At 41.3% G+C, this 14,620-nt stretch overlaps 1 protein-coding gene across 1 annotated transcript in view; it reads right to left on the bottom strand.

The window, feature by feature from the left end:
* The window catches only part of CNTNAP2 (contactin associated protein 2), a 2,336,063-nt gene that overhangs the window by 1,260,949 nt on the left and 1,060,494 nt on the right, over positions 1-14,620 (bottom strand). The gene's annotated exons all lie outside the window — the stretch shown is intronic.

Here is a 14,620-nt window from a genome sequence, read left to right as displayed (position 1 = left end):
GGGGATGGCTATTCACTCCAAAGTGCTTCCCAGTGATAAGGAACCTGCCTGCCAACGCAGAAGATGCAGAAGATGTGGGTTGGATCACTGGGTTGAGAAGATCGCCTGGAGAAGGGAATGGCAGCCCACTCCAGTAGTCTTGCCTAGATAATCCAATGGACAGAGGAGCCTAGAGGGCTATATTCTGTGGGGCTGCAGAGTCAGACATGACTGAGCATGTGTGTGCATGCGCACACACACACACACGCACACACACACTGACACTCCAGTATTCTTGCCAGGAGAATTCCATGGACAGAGGAGCCTGGCAGGCTATGATCCATGGTGTCGCAAAGAGTCAGACATGACTGGGGGCTCACAAACACACAAACGAAATCTTCTCTCTTGTCCTGATGGATGTTATCCATAGGATGGATTTAATTCTCAGTCCTTATCTGATCTGAGATTCCCGGGCTGACACATGGTGGATCACTGCCTTCCTGAAACAATTTCTTTACTTTCTGAACCCCACGTTTTCTTTACTACCCTTGACTCTTCTCCTTGTCCTATATAGGAGGGGTCCCCACCTCCAGGCCATGGACTAGTACCTCCTGCCAGGTTAGCAGTGGCATTCAATTAGAAATAAAGTGCACAATCAATGTAATGCGCTTGAATCATCCTGAAATCATCCACACCACTCCTGCTCCAGGGAGAAATTGTCTTCCATGAAACCAGTCCCTGGTGCCAAGAAGGTTGGGGACGGCTGCTGAACAGAGTATAAATCTCTCAGGAAATTAACTTCAAGTTATATCCAGTTCTCCACACTTTACAACTTCTGAGCTCACTTGGATATTAACAGCTCTCAGTGTTTTTATAGCTAGTCCATTTCTTTACTTTGTATCTCTTCAACTATATTATAAACTATTGGAGATTCTGACTCTGTCTTCTTTACTTCCATATGAACAAGATGAGTAACAATAACATAATAAAATAGCACAGCCCAATATATGAGCTAGAGACTCTTCTAACCACTCCATATCTACTTCTCATGGCCAACATGAGAGGTAGACAGTATTATCCCTATCAATTTTGCAGATTAGGAACCTGTGACAAAGAGAGTTTAAGTAGTTGTTGGGTACAGAACATAAGGTCGATCTGAATTCTGGCATTTAGGTTCTAGGGTCCAAGTTCTTGATTACAACACACTGATCCTTATCTAAGTGTCAATACATATCAATTATGTAGGTAAGTGGAAGGCAGAAGACAGAACAAAATAATAAGTAGGCGACTTTCTGATTATAAAATGTTTGAATGTAAATAGATTAATATCTGGTTTCCTGAAGGAGAATTCATCTCCTGTGTACACAAGTCAACACTGTTACTAAAAACTGTATCTGCTGGGTGCTGGTCTCAATTGCAACATTATCTTGATCACCAAATTCAAGATAGATATTTGAGGACATAATATATGATGCTTCCTACAGTTTCCCATGGACGAAGTTCACATAACACAGCTTTTCCATGGCTGCATCAGGGCAAAGAAATTTGGATCCAAAAGTACATCCAAAATTCAAAATTAACAAGAGAGGCTTCCCAAAGACAGTTCCGTTTCCAAATCAGTAAGTGGATGCCAAAGGAAGACCCAGCTGTTCTTCCCAGCTCTGCACCCCAGTGGCGACCATTCGGCAGCAGTGAAAACACTGGGGCAACGAGTGAAAAAAGAAAACAAAGCCCTGAAAAGAACCACTGTTTCACTTTTTGCTTTGCAAACCAAACAGACTACCAAAGGCAAGCCAAATAAAATCTATGTTTTAAATGGGTGTTTTTTTGTTAGCCTTTAGAAACTGCTTTCTGTAAAATTAGTGGCAGAGAAACAAAACAATTGTGTTCATGCAGGTGAACCTGAAGAGCAGAAATGCTAAACTTAGGGCTCTAAATAGACTTTTGCCTGAAATACCCTGACAAGATGTAACTATTTGAGTTATCTCTATTAACAGAAATTATTGCAAGGTGTCAGTTGGTAAGTACATTTTATACTTGATTATATTTGGCTGTTATTATTCAATAGCCTGCATGCTATAGATATATACTGACTTTATTATCAATTTACTGCCCATTTTTCATTGTTTTCTTACTGCCCAACCTTATGAAACAGTAATTCTTTGCCTACTCATCATTTTCCTTACACCAGATTCCTCTTACTTAGCCTTTGATTTACTGGATATCTCAACATTTTACCTAGCTTTTGGAACTCCTGCCGCTACTTTCTTTATTCCTTTTTCCCCTTTCTTCCTTCCTTCCTTTCCAGCATGGGGGACTAGAAAGCACATGGTCTTAGGGAGAGAACCAAATTCATTTCAAGGACTAACTCTGCCACTTTAGAGCTTAGAGAATGGGCATGATCTTCACAAGCTTTGGCACTCTCCTTATAAAAGGACAATGCCTACTTCAGGGTTTTAGGATTTGCTGTGACAATCATGTGAGGGAAAATATATCAAGCCCCCAGCACCTGTCACAGAGTACCCCTCAGTACCTTCTCATTCTGTTCTTTCTCATTGCTTTTCATGAAGCAGCATTGTCTTGGTTGTCCTATTATGTTTACCTTTGAGTTCCTTTCAGGGTTTATCTCCTATCTCCTTCAACAGTCACTCCAAATTGGCTCAGTGAACTTTCCTTAGAGCAGAATCTCATTATTCATCCATTTTTACCTATTAAAATTTCATCATTTTGAGTATACTTATTGTGAATTCTGGGCTTTTGTGATGGCTCAGTTGGTAATCTGCCTGCAACGCAGGAAACCCTGGTTTGATTCCTGGGTCAGCAAGATCCCTGGAGAAGGGATAAGCTACCTATTCCAGTCTTCTTGGGCTTCCCTTGTGGCTCAGCTGGTAAAGAATCCGCCTGCAATGTGGGAGACCCGGGCTTGATCCCTGGGTTGGGAAGATCTCCTGGAGAAGGGAAAGGCTACCCACCCCAGTAATCTGGCCTAGAGAATTCCATGGACTGTATGGTCCCTGGGGTCGCAAAGAGTCAGACATGACTGAGCGACTTTCACACATTGTAAATTCTCATCAGAGGTGGCAAGAAGCTGGCTGAACCAGGAGTGGTCAGTACTAATAATATAATAAGGAATATTAAACACACATATAATACAAGCTATAGGGAAATAAGTAAAACTATATGATAAAGAGTAATGGGTATTAAATTTACATTCAGATATAAACGATAATATATGAGTCAGGTCTAGCTGAGATAGGACAAACTTAAAGTACAAAGGTCCTACAAATGAAAAGAACTTGATTAGTCAAGCAATATAAATACAGGGCAAGAAGGAAGAGCTGAGTTTGGAGACGTAGCTAGAAGCCAGATGGTAGAAGGTGTAATAAGCTATGGTAAGAAAGTTAGGGTTGAAACTCAGCAGGATTTCTTCTCAGGGAGTACCATGACCTGCTTTTTAAATGATCTCCCTGGCTACCCTCTGGGTAACTGAGTAGCCAGATGATTCGCTGCTGTTCAGTGTCTAAGTCCAGGCCAACTTGGCGGCTCCATGGACCGCAGCGCACCACGCTTCCCTGTCCTTCACCGTCTCCCTGAGTTTGCTCAAACTCACGTCCATTGAGTTGGTGATGCCATCCAGCCATCTCAGATATAATAGATAAAAGGCTATAGAGTGGGTTTATAGACAGGGCACTGTTTATACCCTCAGTGCTTTAGCACATATGAGGTACCCAAAGTGTATTAACAAATGAGTCAGAAAATAATGTGTGTTGAATGCATGGAATTGTGTGTATGTGTGTCTATGAGCATGTCTGGAGGTATGTTTACAATCTGCAGATAAGAATGAAGTTACATAGATGAGTCGCTTTTTATGGAAAACTGTGACTTTTCCCTTCTTTATAATTTCTCTTTTTTTTTTTTCATGATTCTCACAAAGTGGTGTGTGAATTTTTTGTGAAGGTCAAAACCAGGTAATAAAAGGATGCCTGGGGATATAAAGATGGCAAAGAGAAGGCTGGGCTATCGGCTTGCTCTGGGGGAGGACCAGTGGCTCAGCTGGCACCGTGCCCACCGTGAGATGAAGCCCACTTACGAGCCCATAACCTCAGTGAAGAGCACGCACAAGGAGGGCAAACTTCTGCACTGACTTTTCAGAGAAGAGGATGGAATTCCTCTGTCAGCAGAAGCTGAATGATCATGGAAGAAAGTGCTCACTCTCTTCCTTGCTAAATCCTCTTTTGACTTTCTCTTTTGCCTACCTCTTTTTTGTTTCTCAGCTTATATTAGGTTTGCCAAAAAGTTTCCATAACATCTTACAGAAAAACCCAAATGACCTTTCCAGCCAACCCAGCACATCTAAGGAATACATTTTGAATACGATTACAGTTCTGACTCATCACTTCATTCTAAAATTCTCTTTCCCTTACCTTGGTTATAGTTAATTTTTTCTAGCACTTGAATCTAATATTAACAGTCAATCATTTGGCCATCTAGATAATTATCTGCTGCCTAATACCTAATTACAAACTCACATAGAGACACTGAATTTATGTTTGTGCCTGTTACTGATAAAAAACAGCAGGAGCAAGTTATATTGAACAAGGCACAAGTGTGTATACATATTTAGAAAAGGAGAGTTTAGAGTCTGTGTAAAAAAGAAACTGTAATAAAACATGGTTCCGAATAGTGCAAAAGAGTATTTACAAAACCAGTCTCATTTTATGAGTTCTGACCTCAGTAGAGAGGAACCAAAATTGTCTCTTCATTGTGTTGAAGTGCAAAAATATCACAAAGAAAGCAAATGTAAAAAAGGATGTGTCTAGAATTTGTCAAACTATATATAAACTGAGAAAGGGTGGTGGGGAGAAGAAGGAAGAAGCTTATAGCAGTATAGTACAAAATGATAAAGAAAAGGGAAACCGAATAGTCCTAAAAGAACCTGTGTGGATCACAACAAACTGTGGAAAATTCTTCAAGAGATGGACTAGCAGGCCACCTGATGTGGCTCCTGAGAAATCTGTATGCAGGTCAAGAAGCAACAGTTAGAACTGGACATGGAACAACAGACTGGTTCAATATTGGGAAAGGAGTATGTCAAGGCTGTATATTGTCACCCTGCTTATTTAACTTATATACAGAGTACATTTTGAGAAATGCTGGGCAGGATGAATCACAAGCTGGCATCAAGATTGCTGTGAGAAATATCAATAATTTCAGATATGTAGGTGACAACACCCATATGGCAGAAAGCGAAGAAGAACTAAAGAGCCTCTTGATGAACGTGAAAGAGGAGAGTGAAAAAACTGGCTTGAAACTCAACAATCAGAAAACTAAGATCATGGCATCTGGTCCCATCACTTCATGGGAAATAGATGGGGAAACAATGGAAACAGTGAGAGACTTTATTTTCTTGGGCTCCAAAATCACTGCAGATGGTGACTGCAGCCATGAAATTAAAAGATATTTGTTCCTTGGAAGAAAAGTTATGACCAACGTAGACAGCATATTAAAAATCAGAGACATTACATTGCCAACAAATGTCCGTCTAGTCAAAGCTATGGTTTTCCCAGTAGTCATGTATGCATGTGAGAGTTGGACTACAAAGAAAGCTAAGTGCTGAAGAAATGATGCTTTTGAACTGTGGTGTTGGAGAAGACTCTTGAGAGTCCCTTGGACTGCAAGGAGATTCAACCAGTCCATCCTGAAGGAATCAGTCCTGAATATTCATTGGAAGGACTGATGCTGAAGTCGAAACTCCAATATTTTGGCCACCTAATGTGAAGAACTGACTCATTGGAAAAGACCCTGATGCTGGGAAAGATTGAGGGCACGGGGAGAAAGGGATGACAGAGGATGAGATGGTTGGATGGCATCATCGACTCAATGGACATGAGTTTGAGCAGACTCTGGGAGTTGGTGATGGACAGGGAAGCCTGGCGTGCTGCAGTCCATGGGGGTCACAAACAGTCGGACATGACTGAACAACTGAACTGAACTGAAAAAAAAAAAACACTCAGGAAACAGCTTGTGTGTGCTTAGTCGTGTCCAACTGTGACCTTATGGACTTTGTAACCCACCAGGTTCTCTTTCCATGGAATTTTCAAGGCAAGAATACTGGAGTGCATAGCCGTTTTCTCCTCCAGGGGGTCTTCCCCACCCAGGGATTGAACCCATGTCTCCTGCACTGGGAGGCAGATTCTTTACCATTTAGCCAGCTGGGCAAAGATTAGCTTAACTTACTTAGCAGAGAATACAACAGAAGTCCACATGCAGAGGGGGGAGGTGAGCCTGGACTCCCTTCCAGGCACTGGGCTTTGGGAGTGTCACAGGAGAGATCACTCAGCTTGGGCACTATTGACACTTGGTGCCAAATATATACTTATTTGGCAAGGAGGAATGTTGTCTGGTATTTTGTGGGATATTTAGCAGCATCTTTATCTTCTATCCTCTGGTTGCACCAGTGCACTCACACACACACGTATACCCATCCCTCAATTTATCACAAGCAGAAATTTCTCCACGTATCGTCAAACACCGCTTCAGGTCAAAATCATACCCGGTTCAAGACCAGTACTTTAGACATTCTGTTCCTTAAGATTTCTTCTCTTCACCTCTCCATATTAATATCCACAGTCTCATTAACAGGGAAAAAGGGAACCAGAAAAGCCAGGAACCCTTATTATTATTACTTTCTTTTTTTTTTTTGGTAAATGCTCAAATGTGTCAGAAAAGGCAATGGAAGAAAGCAAGCACTTTAGAAAAGTTCAGGATGAGCTATAATTCTGACTTGTTTAATGTCATATCATCTTAGTGATTAAACCTTTTCCCTTCTAAATCATTCAAATATGGCAAGTGGAGGCATTATGGCACCCAATTAGAAACAGAATTACTGAATTTTAAGGTTTTTACTTCATTAAAAATTGATGCCTACACTCTCCCACACACCTATCACCTGCGTTCAGGACTGGAGATTTGCTCGTTCACAGTAACAAAGCTCACAACCTGTATTTTGTTTCCAGTAGCGATGCCCATTGGCTGTTCTATGTAACAACGTGTACTATGCATGACAGAGCTGCTCCAGGCAGTCAAAAATACATAAAGATATCGAGCACCCTCTTTCTCTTTCAGTGTCCTAAGGGAAATATTTCTTATGGACCCTATCAAGGGTTTTATTTCCCTCATCAAGCTCTTTATGAACAAATCATTTGTTAGGCATGCCTGTGGAGCTGATTATCCTGCATGAAACAGAATACACAGCTCTTTGGTCAGAGAAGGTTAGGTGCACACCTGCCAATGTATCTACATGCATGATCCAGGTCTCACATTTTCAACAGCACTGCATTATAAAGGATACAGGAAAAGAGAAGCTGATAGCTCTGTTCTTCCCACCACAGTGAACAAAGTGTGCTGGAAGAACAGCAAGTATACACCATATGGTCCTCTGTGAACTTGGGAAACACAGGCACTTGTTCTGGAACTGGGATGAAAGGATGAAGGATGGTGGAGGTACCCTTTATTCCTCCATGTCCGTGTGTGGTGTCTCCTATGAATTTACTCTGAAGTTGAGGTTTTATCGTCAAGCTATCCTACAGAGAAAGGGTTAGCGACTGGAGTCAATAGAAGACATCAATAGAAGACAACACAATTTGATCATCCAAGAAACCATCTCCCTTGGCAAAGCAACTGAGACTAGCCTCCTACAACAAATGCAGGCTTTGCTTTAAGTGAGTATAGAACTGACTGGGGATCAGAGGTCTTAAGTAGAAGGTTGAAAAAACATTGATTTCCTTATTTTCTTGTGGCATTATCAGTCAAAAGCATTCCCAAGACTGAAGAAGAGAATAAAGCTAAATTAATTTTAATCATGCACATTTCTACTCTTGTATTCTGCGTGAAAAAAAAAATAGAAAGGGAATATGACTAATTTCAAGGTTTTACTTCATGTCTTGCTCCTGAGGATACATTTTTCAACAAATGTAGATATGCTTTTATTTTATTCATATAAGAGTTTACCTAGTACAGCTCTAGGCTTCAATATCCTAAAAAACAACTCTTGCTGCTATAAAAGTATCACATCAAAATTCAGGTCTTGATCAATTTCACACATATTAGCCTCCTACAGTTAAGCAATTATTTCCTTGAGATACTTGCAACTCTCATTTCACAATGAATTGGGTTCATATAAATTGATGAAGACAACAGAATTATAAAGTCACATTTGTAACATCTTGGTATCAGTTCATTAAAAAAATCAATCAACTGGATATTTGGAAACATGTCACATATGAGTCATTGTGCTAGGCTCAGAGGTAGAGAGGCAAAATAAGAACAGGATTACTGTCCTCCAAAAGCTTTAGGAGATTAAACCTTTTCAACCAAGGCAGGCAAAACATCTGAACTACATAATATACAATGTCAGACAAATGAAAACAATAAAAGTGATTTGAAATTTTAGAAGGATTTGAGGTCACCAAGGGATGAATGTTCAGGCTTTTTGTGGAAAACTCATGGGACTTAATCTGAAAAATTGAGGGCTTCATGGAAGAATTTCCAATGGGAATATGACATAGTGGAAGCAGTCGCTTCAGAATTTTCATTGAGGGGATATACAGAGTGGACTTGTTTAGAGGCAGGAAGTAGAAAGAACAAGGACACCACCACTGTCCAAGTGGAACTCCAACAAGGAAACCAAAGAGGTAAATATTCATCAGCTATTCTCTGCCAAGTGTTGTGAATTCTAGGAGTCCAGAGATAAGGGAGACATCATGAGGAGTGAGTATACTACAATTTAAGTTGGAGCAAGAAAAGTTATTGTTCAGGATATGAGATGCTCTGCATACTGGAGGATGGTAGATTACTCTCTGGGGTTTGAGAGAGGAAATGATACTAAGTTATTACTAAACATTACTAAAACTGAATCTTCAAGGGTAAGTCGGAGTTGGCTGGGACAGCATATTGAGAAAGGGATTCTTAGCAGATAGTGGAGAGAAGCCAGAGTTTATGGTGTAAAGCAGGAGAACTGAAGCCAAATGACTCCAGCTGGGCTCAGTTAGTACATACTCATAAAATTAGTATTCTTAGAAATGAGGACTTAAAGATAATGGAGAAGAAAATCAAAGTATTTCCCTTGCATTTCCCTTGCATATCAACTTGGATAATGCGAGAGAGAGATAAGAAACAGTAGAGAAGAGTATTTAACAGGCTCGTGGGAGAATCCCAATGAGACACGAGCAGGCTATCTTTGGTGTGAGATGCTGCATTCAACAAATATATCAGATGGGTCATACTCCACGATGCCTGGTCCTGGGTGAATGACAGCCAGTCTGCTGAATTAATGTGAGAGGCTGCATGGTAGAATAGCCAATAGTACTGACTTCAGACTCATGTTCTGGACTCTTTTTCAAACTTTTCTTGCTAGCTGTAACAGTCTAGGTGAGTTTTCTGTCTCTATGCCTGTTTCTTCACCTATACAGTGCCGATGACAATAGCCACTATACTGAGGAGCTGTCAAATTAAGTCACTTAATTTGTGCACAATATCTTTGTTGAAACAGTGACTGAAACAGAGAAAGACCTCAATCAGTGTTAGCCACTGGGCAATCTGATTCCAGAGTTATATGCTTATAACTGCTATATCATAAAAACAGGACAATGATAAAAAAAAAAAAGCGCCACTCATTCTGGCAAGTAAGATGGCTTCTCGATCTTTTCAAGTGATGACTTTTTGAACTAGGATAAGGAAAATAGTATTTGGTCACCCTGGCGGCTCAGATGGTAAAGAATTTGCCTGCAATATGGGAGACCCAGGTTCAATCCCTGGGTCAAGAAGATCCCCTGGAAAAGGGAATGGCAACCCACTCCAGTATTCTTGCCTAGAGAGTTCAATGGACAGAGGAGCCTGGAGGGGTCCATGGGGTCGCAAAGAGACAGACCAACCAAGAAACTAACACTAGGGAAACGAACGCGAAAGGCACTTCCACAGAACTGGTAGCACTTGCTATACCATTACATATGCCAGGCAAAGAAGGAAAACACAATCTGAATTTTCTCGAGGTTTTGAACTAGGATCCCAGAAGAATGATTTTACCATTGCTATAAATGAGAAAGAAGGGTTCACAGTTGTATCTAATTCACAGGGTCACTGAAGCCATACGCATATTGACTCATTGTAAAGGATTTCGCACAGTGACATGCCTGGTGTAAGTTCTCAGGAGTTATTAGTGATCATCATAAGACTTCAGTGCATCTCAGGACGAGATCAGAGACACATCTGAATGACCCTGGAGTCCTATTTCTTGCAAACTCTTAGCGCCATAGTAGAGAGCTGGGCCAGCAGATCTGAGTCGGCACAGAGGAGAGGAAGGCTGATAGCAGCCACTCGGCTCCAGCGGCCTCCCTTTTCTAACAAGGCAGTTTTGTTTAGTTTTCACTCCTTCTGCCATCATGACGTAAAGCTTACAAGTGCAGGCTTCTCTCTACTGGAGACTTGGCTATGGTGTCAGCCAACCATCTATGCCCAGCCAAAGCTAAGGGCTTGGGGCATTCTATGCACTTTACTACCTCTCTGCTCAGAGTTCCCTCCATATCTCCCAATAAACTGTGTCATAGCTACATGCCTAGAACAACAGGCATTCGGTGACGGCAGGAGGCAGAGATTTGGCATAGGTCTGCGCGGATATTGAAAAGGGCATTTCAGGCTGGGAGGTGGTCGAAACTCAGGCCCACAGCAGTAGGCGCTATCTCTAGGCAATAGTGGGCTGTAGTCTAGACTCAAATTAGAAATGGTAGGGTTAACATAAAATAGCACAGAGAGGGTGTGGAGAAAAGGGAAGCCTCCTACGCCACTGGTGGGAATGTAAATTGGTGCAGCCACTCTGGAAAACAGTGTGGAGGTTCCTCAAAAATTTAAAAATACAGTTGCCATATGGTCTCCAGGGCACCTCACTCCTGGGCATATATTCAGACAAAACTATAATTCAGAAAGATACATACACCACTATGTTCATACCAGCACCATTTACAGTAGCCAAGACATGGAAACAGTGCAAAGGTCCACTGACAGGTGAATGGACAATGAAGATGTGATATACTGTATCTATCCATCTTCAGCAGAATATTACTCAGCCATAAAAAATGATGAAATAATGCCATCTGTAGCCACATGGATGGACCTAGAGATTATCACACTAAGTGATGCAAGTCAGAAGGAGAAAGAAAAGTAACAGATTGTATCACTCATATGTGGAATCTAAACTATAACACAGATGAACTTATTAAAAAACACAAACAGAAACAGACTCACAGACACAGATAACAGTCCTGCAGTGACCTGGGGGAGGGGGTATAGCAGAGAGAGGGAGTTGGACTTCAGGGTTACCAGATGCAAACTATTATATACAGAATGATAAACAACAAGGTCCTCCTGTATAGCACAGGAAACCCTATTCAAAATCCTGTAATAAACCATAATGGAAAATAATATGTGTGTGTGTGTGTGTGTGTGTGTGTGTGTATATATATATACACACATATATAACTGAGTCACTTTGCTATATACCAGAAACTAACATGGAATTGTAAGTCAACTATACTCCAATAAAATAACTTAAAAAACAAAACAAAAAAAGCAAGGAATTCGAATGAGAGATAGGACTGCTGGGAAATCAGAGGTGAGCACACAGGATTCAGGCAGGACAGTGGCAGAACGCTAGGGGGAACAAGAGCCCTGCCTCTGGACAGAGGTTTAGCAGTAGAGATTTGATCTCTGAAATGATCCCAGAAAGAACAGAGGAGCTAGGGGAATGCCTGGCAGATTACCAGCATCTTTCAGAAAACATCAGATGCTAACAATTAGTGCTACAGCAGAGACCTAGGCAGAGCTTTACTTGTGAAATTTAGATCTTAAGGTGGGAGAAGAAAAAAAGTGGTGGGAGAAGAAAGGACTCAGAAATAACTGCAGGAATTCAGTTATCAGAAGTAGGGTCTGTGCTAAAGTTAGAAAGGGCTTCCCTGGTGGCTCCGCTGGTAAAGAATCTGCCTGCAATGGGGGAGACCTGGGTTCGATCTCTGGGTTGGGAAATGTATCAGAAGAAAATAAATCATAACATTGAATTATGATCAAAGACTAGTCCATAGACATGATTACTTTTTTATACAATGTTACCAAAGGTAAATACTTTCTAAGTAATATCCTGTGGCTCCCTGACAAGTTTGCTTGTTAAGAGCTTTTAGAAACAAAGGGAAGAGACAAATACACACATAAGACAAACATCTCAGAGGGCATCCAAAGGAATCTTTTTTTTTTAAAGTTTTCAAAATATGTTCTGGAGTATAGTTGCTTTACAATGTTGTGCTAGTTAGCAAAGTGGATCGGCCACACATACTCACATATCCCCGCTTTTGGATTTCATTCCCATTTTGGTCACATCAGGGCACTGAGTAGATTTCCCGGTGCTATATAATAGGTCCTCATTAGTTATTTATTATAGATAGAAGTGTGTAGACGTCAATCCCTATCTCCCAATACATCCCACCACCCCACCCCACTTGGTGTCTATATGTTTGCTCCCTATGCCTGTGTTTCTATTTCTGCTTTGTAAGTAAGGTCTATGCCATTTTTTTTTTTCAGATTCTTCACATGTCTGTTAATATACAATATTTTTTTTTCTCTTTCAGTTTGCTTCACTCTGTATGAGAGTCCGTAGGTCCATCCACGTCTCTGCAAATGACCCAGTTTTGTTCTTTAGGCTCCTCTGAAGTCAATTTCAGAGGATGCCAGGTGGCTCTATGAAAATCAGCAGGGTCCCTCTCCCAAAGAGACTCATTTCCAAAACTAATTACAATAAAGTCATAGGTAAGCCAATGAGCCTAAATTCTTCACAGGAGGGATGGCTCGGATTGCTTAAATTCATCAAAGAAAAAGAAAGGTAGATGACAGTCAGATGTACTATCTCCCAGTCTGAATTTGCTGCTTGAATGAGTTACCCAGGGTAATTATCATCATGAGATTAACCGGAGACGTGCTAGTTTGGGTGAACTTCCAATCCAGTGAGTTTGCTTTGCACTATTTTGGATTATGAAGGTAAATCTCTTGATTTTTTTTTTCTTTGCCAACACTATTTTTATCTTAACTGTTTAATACAAAATTATGCACTCAAGGGTAAAAATATCTACAGCTGATGTGGTGGTTAATTTCATGTGTCCACTTGACTTGGCCATGGGGTGCCCAGCTGTTTGGTTAAACATTATTCTTAGACTTCCCTTGTGGTCCAGTGGTTAAGAATCCACTTGCCAATGCTGGGGAAATGGGTTTATCCCTGGTCAGGGAAGACTCCACATATCGCAGAGCAACTAAGCCTGTGCACCTCAACTACTGAGCCTGTCCTCTTCCTAACTTCTCTTCTAGCATGACAGAAGCCACGATAAGGAGAAGCCTGTGCATCGCAATGAAGCATACCCCCCACCCCCCACCCCCGCCTGCTGCAACCAGAGAAAGCACCCATGCAGCAACAAAGACCCAGCACAGCCAAACAAACAAGAAAACATTATTCTAGTGTGCCTGCAAAGGTGTTTCTGGGTGAACGCAACACTTTAATCTGTAGCCTTAGTATAATAACATGGACTGATCTCCGTAGCATGGGTGGGTCCCATCCAATATGCTAAATGCCTGAATGTAACAAAAAGGCAAAGTTATGGGGAAACTTATGGGCTTCCCTGGTGGCTCAGCTGGTAAAGAATCTGCCCACAATGTGGGAGACCTGGATTCAATCCCTGGGTTGGGAAGATTGCCTGGAGAAGTGAAAGGCTACCCCTCTCCAGTATTCTGGCCTGGAGAATTCCAGTCCATGAAGTCGCAAAGAGTCAGACACAACTGAAGGACTTTTACTTCATGGGTAATTACCTCTTTCTGCCTGATGGTTTTCCAGCTGCGACACTGGACTTTTTAGGCCTTCAGACTCAAACTCAAACACTGGCACTCCTTTGCTCTTGAGCCTGCTAGTTTTCACACCGTTTTTTATACCCTCAGGTCTCAGCCTCCAGAATTGTGTAAGCCTGTCCTTCTAATAAATGTCTTCCTCTCCCTATATACAGTCTACTGGTTTATTGCTGGAGAACTCTGACTAATATGCTTGGCTTTCCTCTCTCTACTACATAAATCTATATTGCTTAAATTGACCAATTACTCATCTGTCAGAGAAGTTTCAGTCCTGAAAGTTACATGAAACATAAAGTTGGAGAACCTCTCAGCAAAGCTACCCTGTTCTGTGTCCTCCCCTCTCTTGTCTTGGAAACAAGCATATTCAGTGCATTTATACATTAAATGTGGGGCTGTGTTCCTTGCTGGTCTGGCACGATTCATTTTATTCTCGGAGTTAGTTTGTAGTAGCAATGACGTGTTTTCTCTTTGATTAGCTTATTTGTACAGTCAACTAAATAGTGAGAGGCAGGGAGACCTGGTGTTCTGCAGTCCATGGGGTTGCAAAGAGTCAGGCATGACTTAGTGACTGAACAACAGCAACAACAACGGTAAACTAAAGCCTTTAAAACATAACCTGATCCCTACGGGGGGCTTTTACTTCCATTTTATCCACCTAAGTTTGCTAAGTTCTACCTTCTCCTTGCAACTTTAAAAAATTATTAAACAC

The sequence above is a fragment of the Ovis canadensis genome, chromosome 4 (genome assembly GCF_042477335.2).
Source record: "Ovis canadensis isolate MfBH-ARS-UI-01 breed Bighorn chromosome 4, ARS-UI_OviCan_v2, whole genome shotgun sequence".
Lineage (NCBI taxonomy): Eukaryota > Metazoa > Chordata > Mammalia > Artiodactyla > Bovidae > Ovis > Ovis canadensis.
This window is presented reverse-complemented; position numbering and strand designations above follow the sequence as displayed.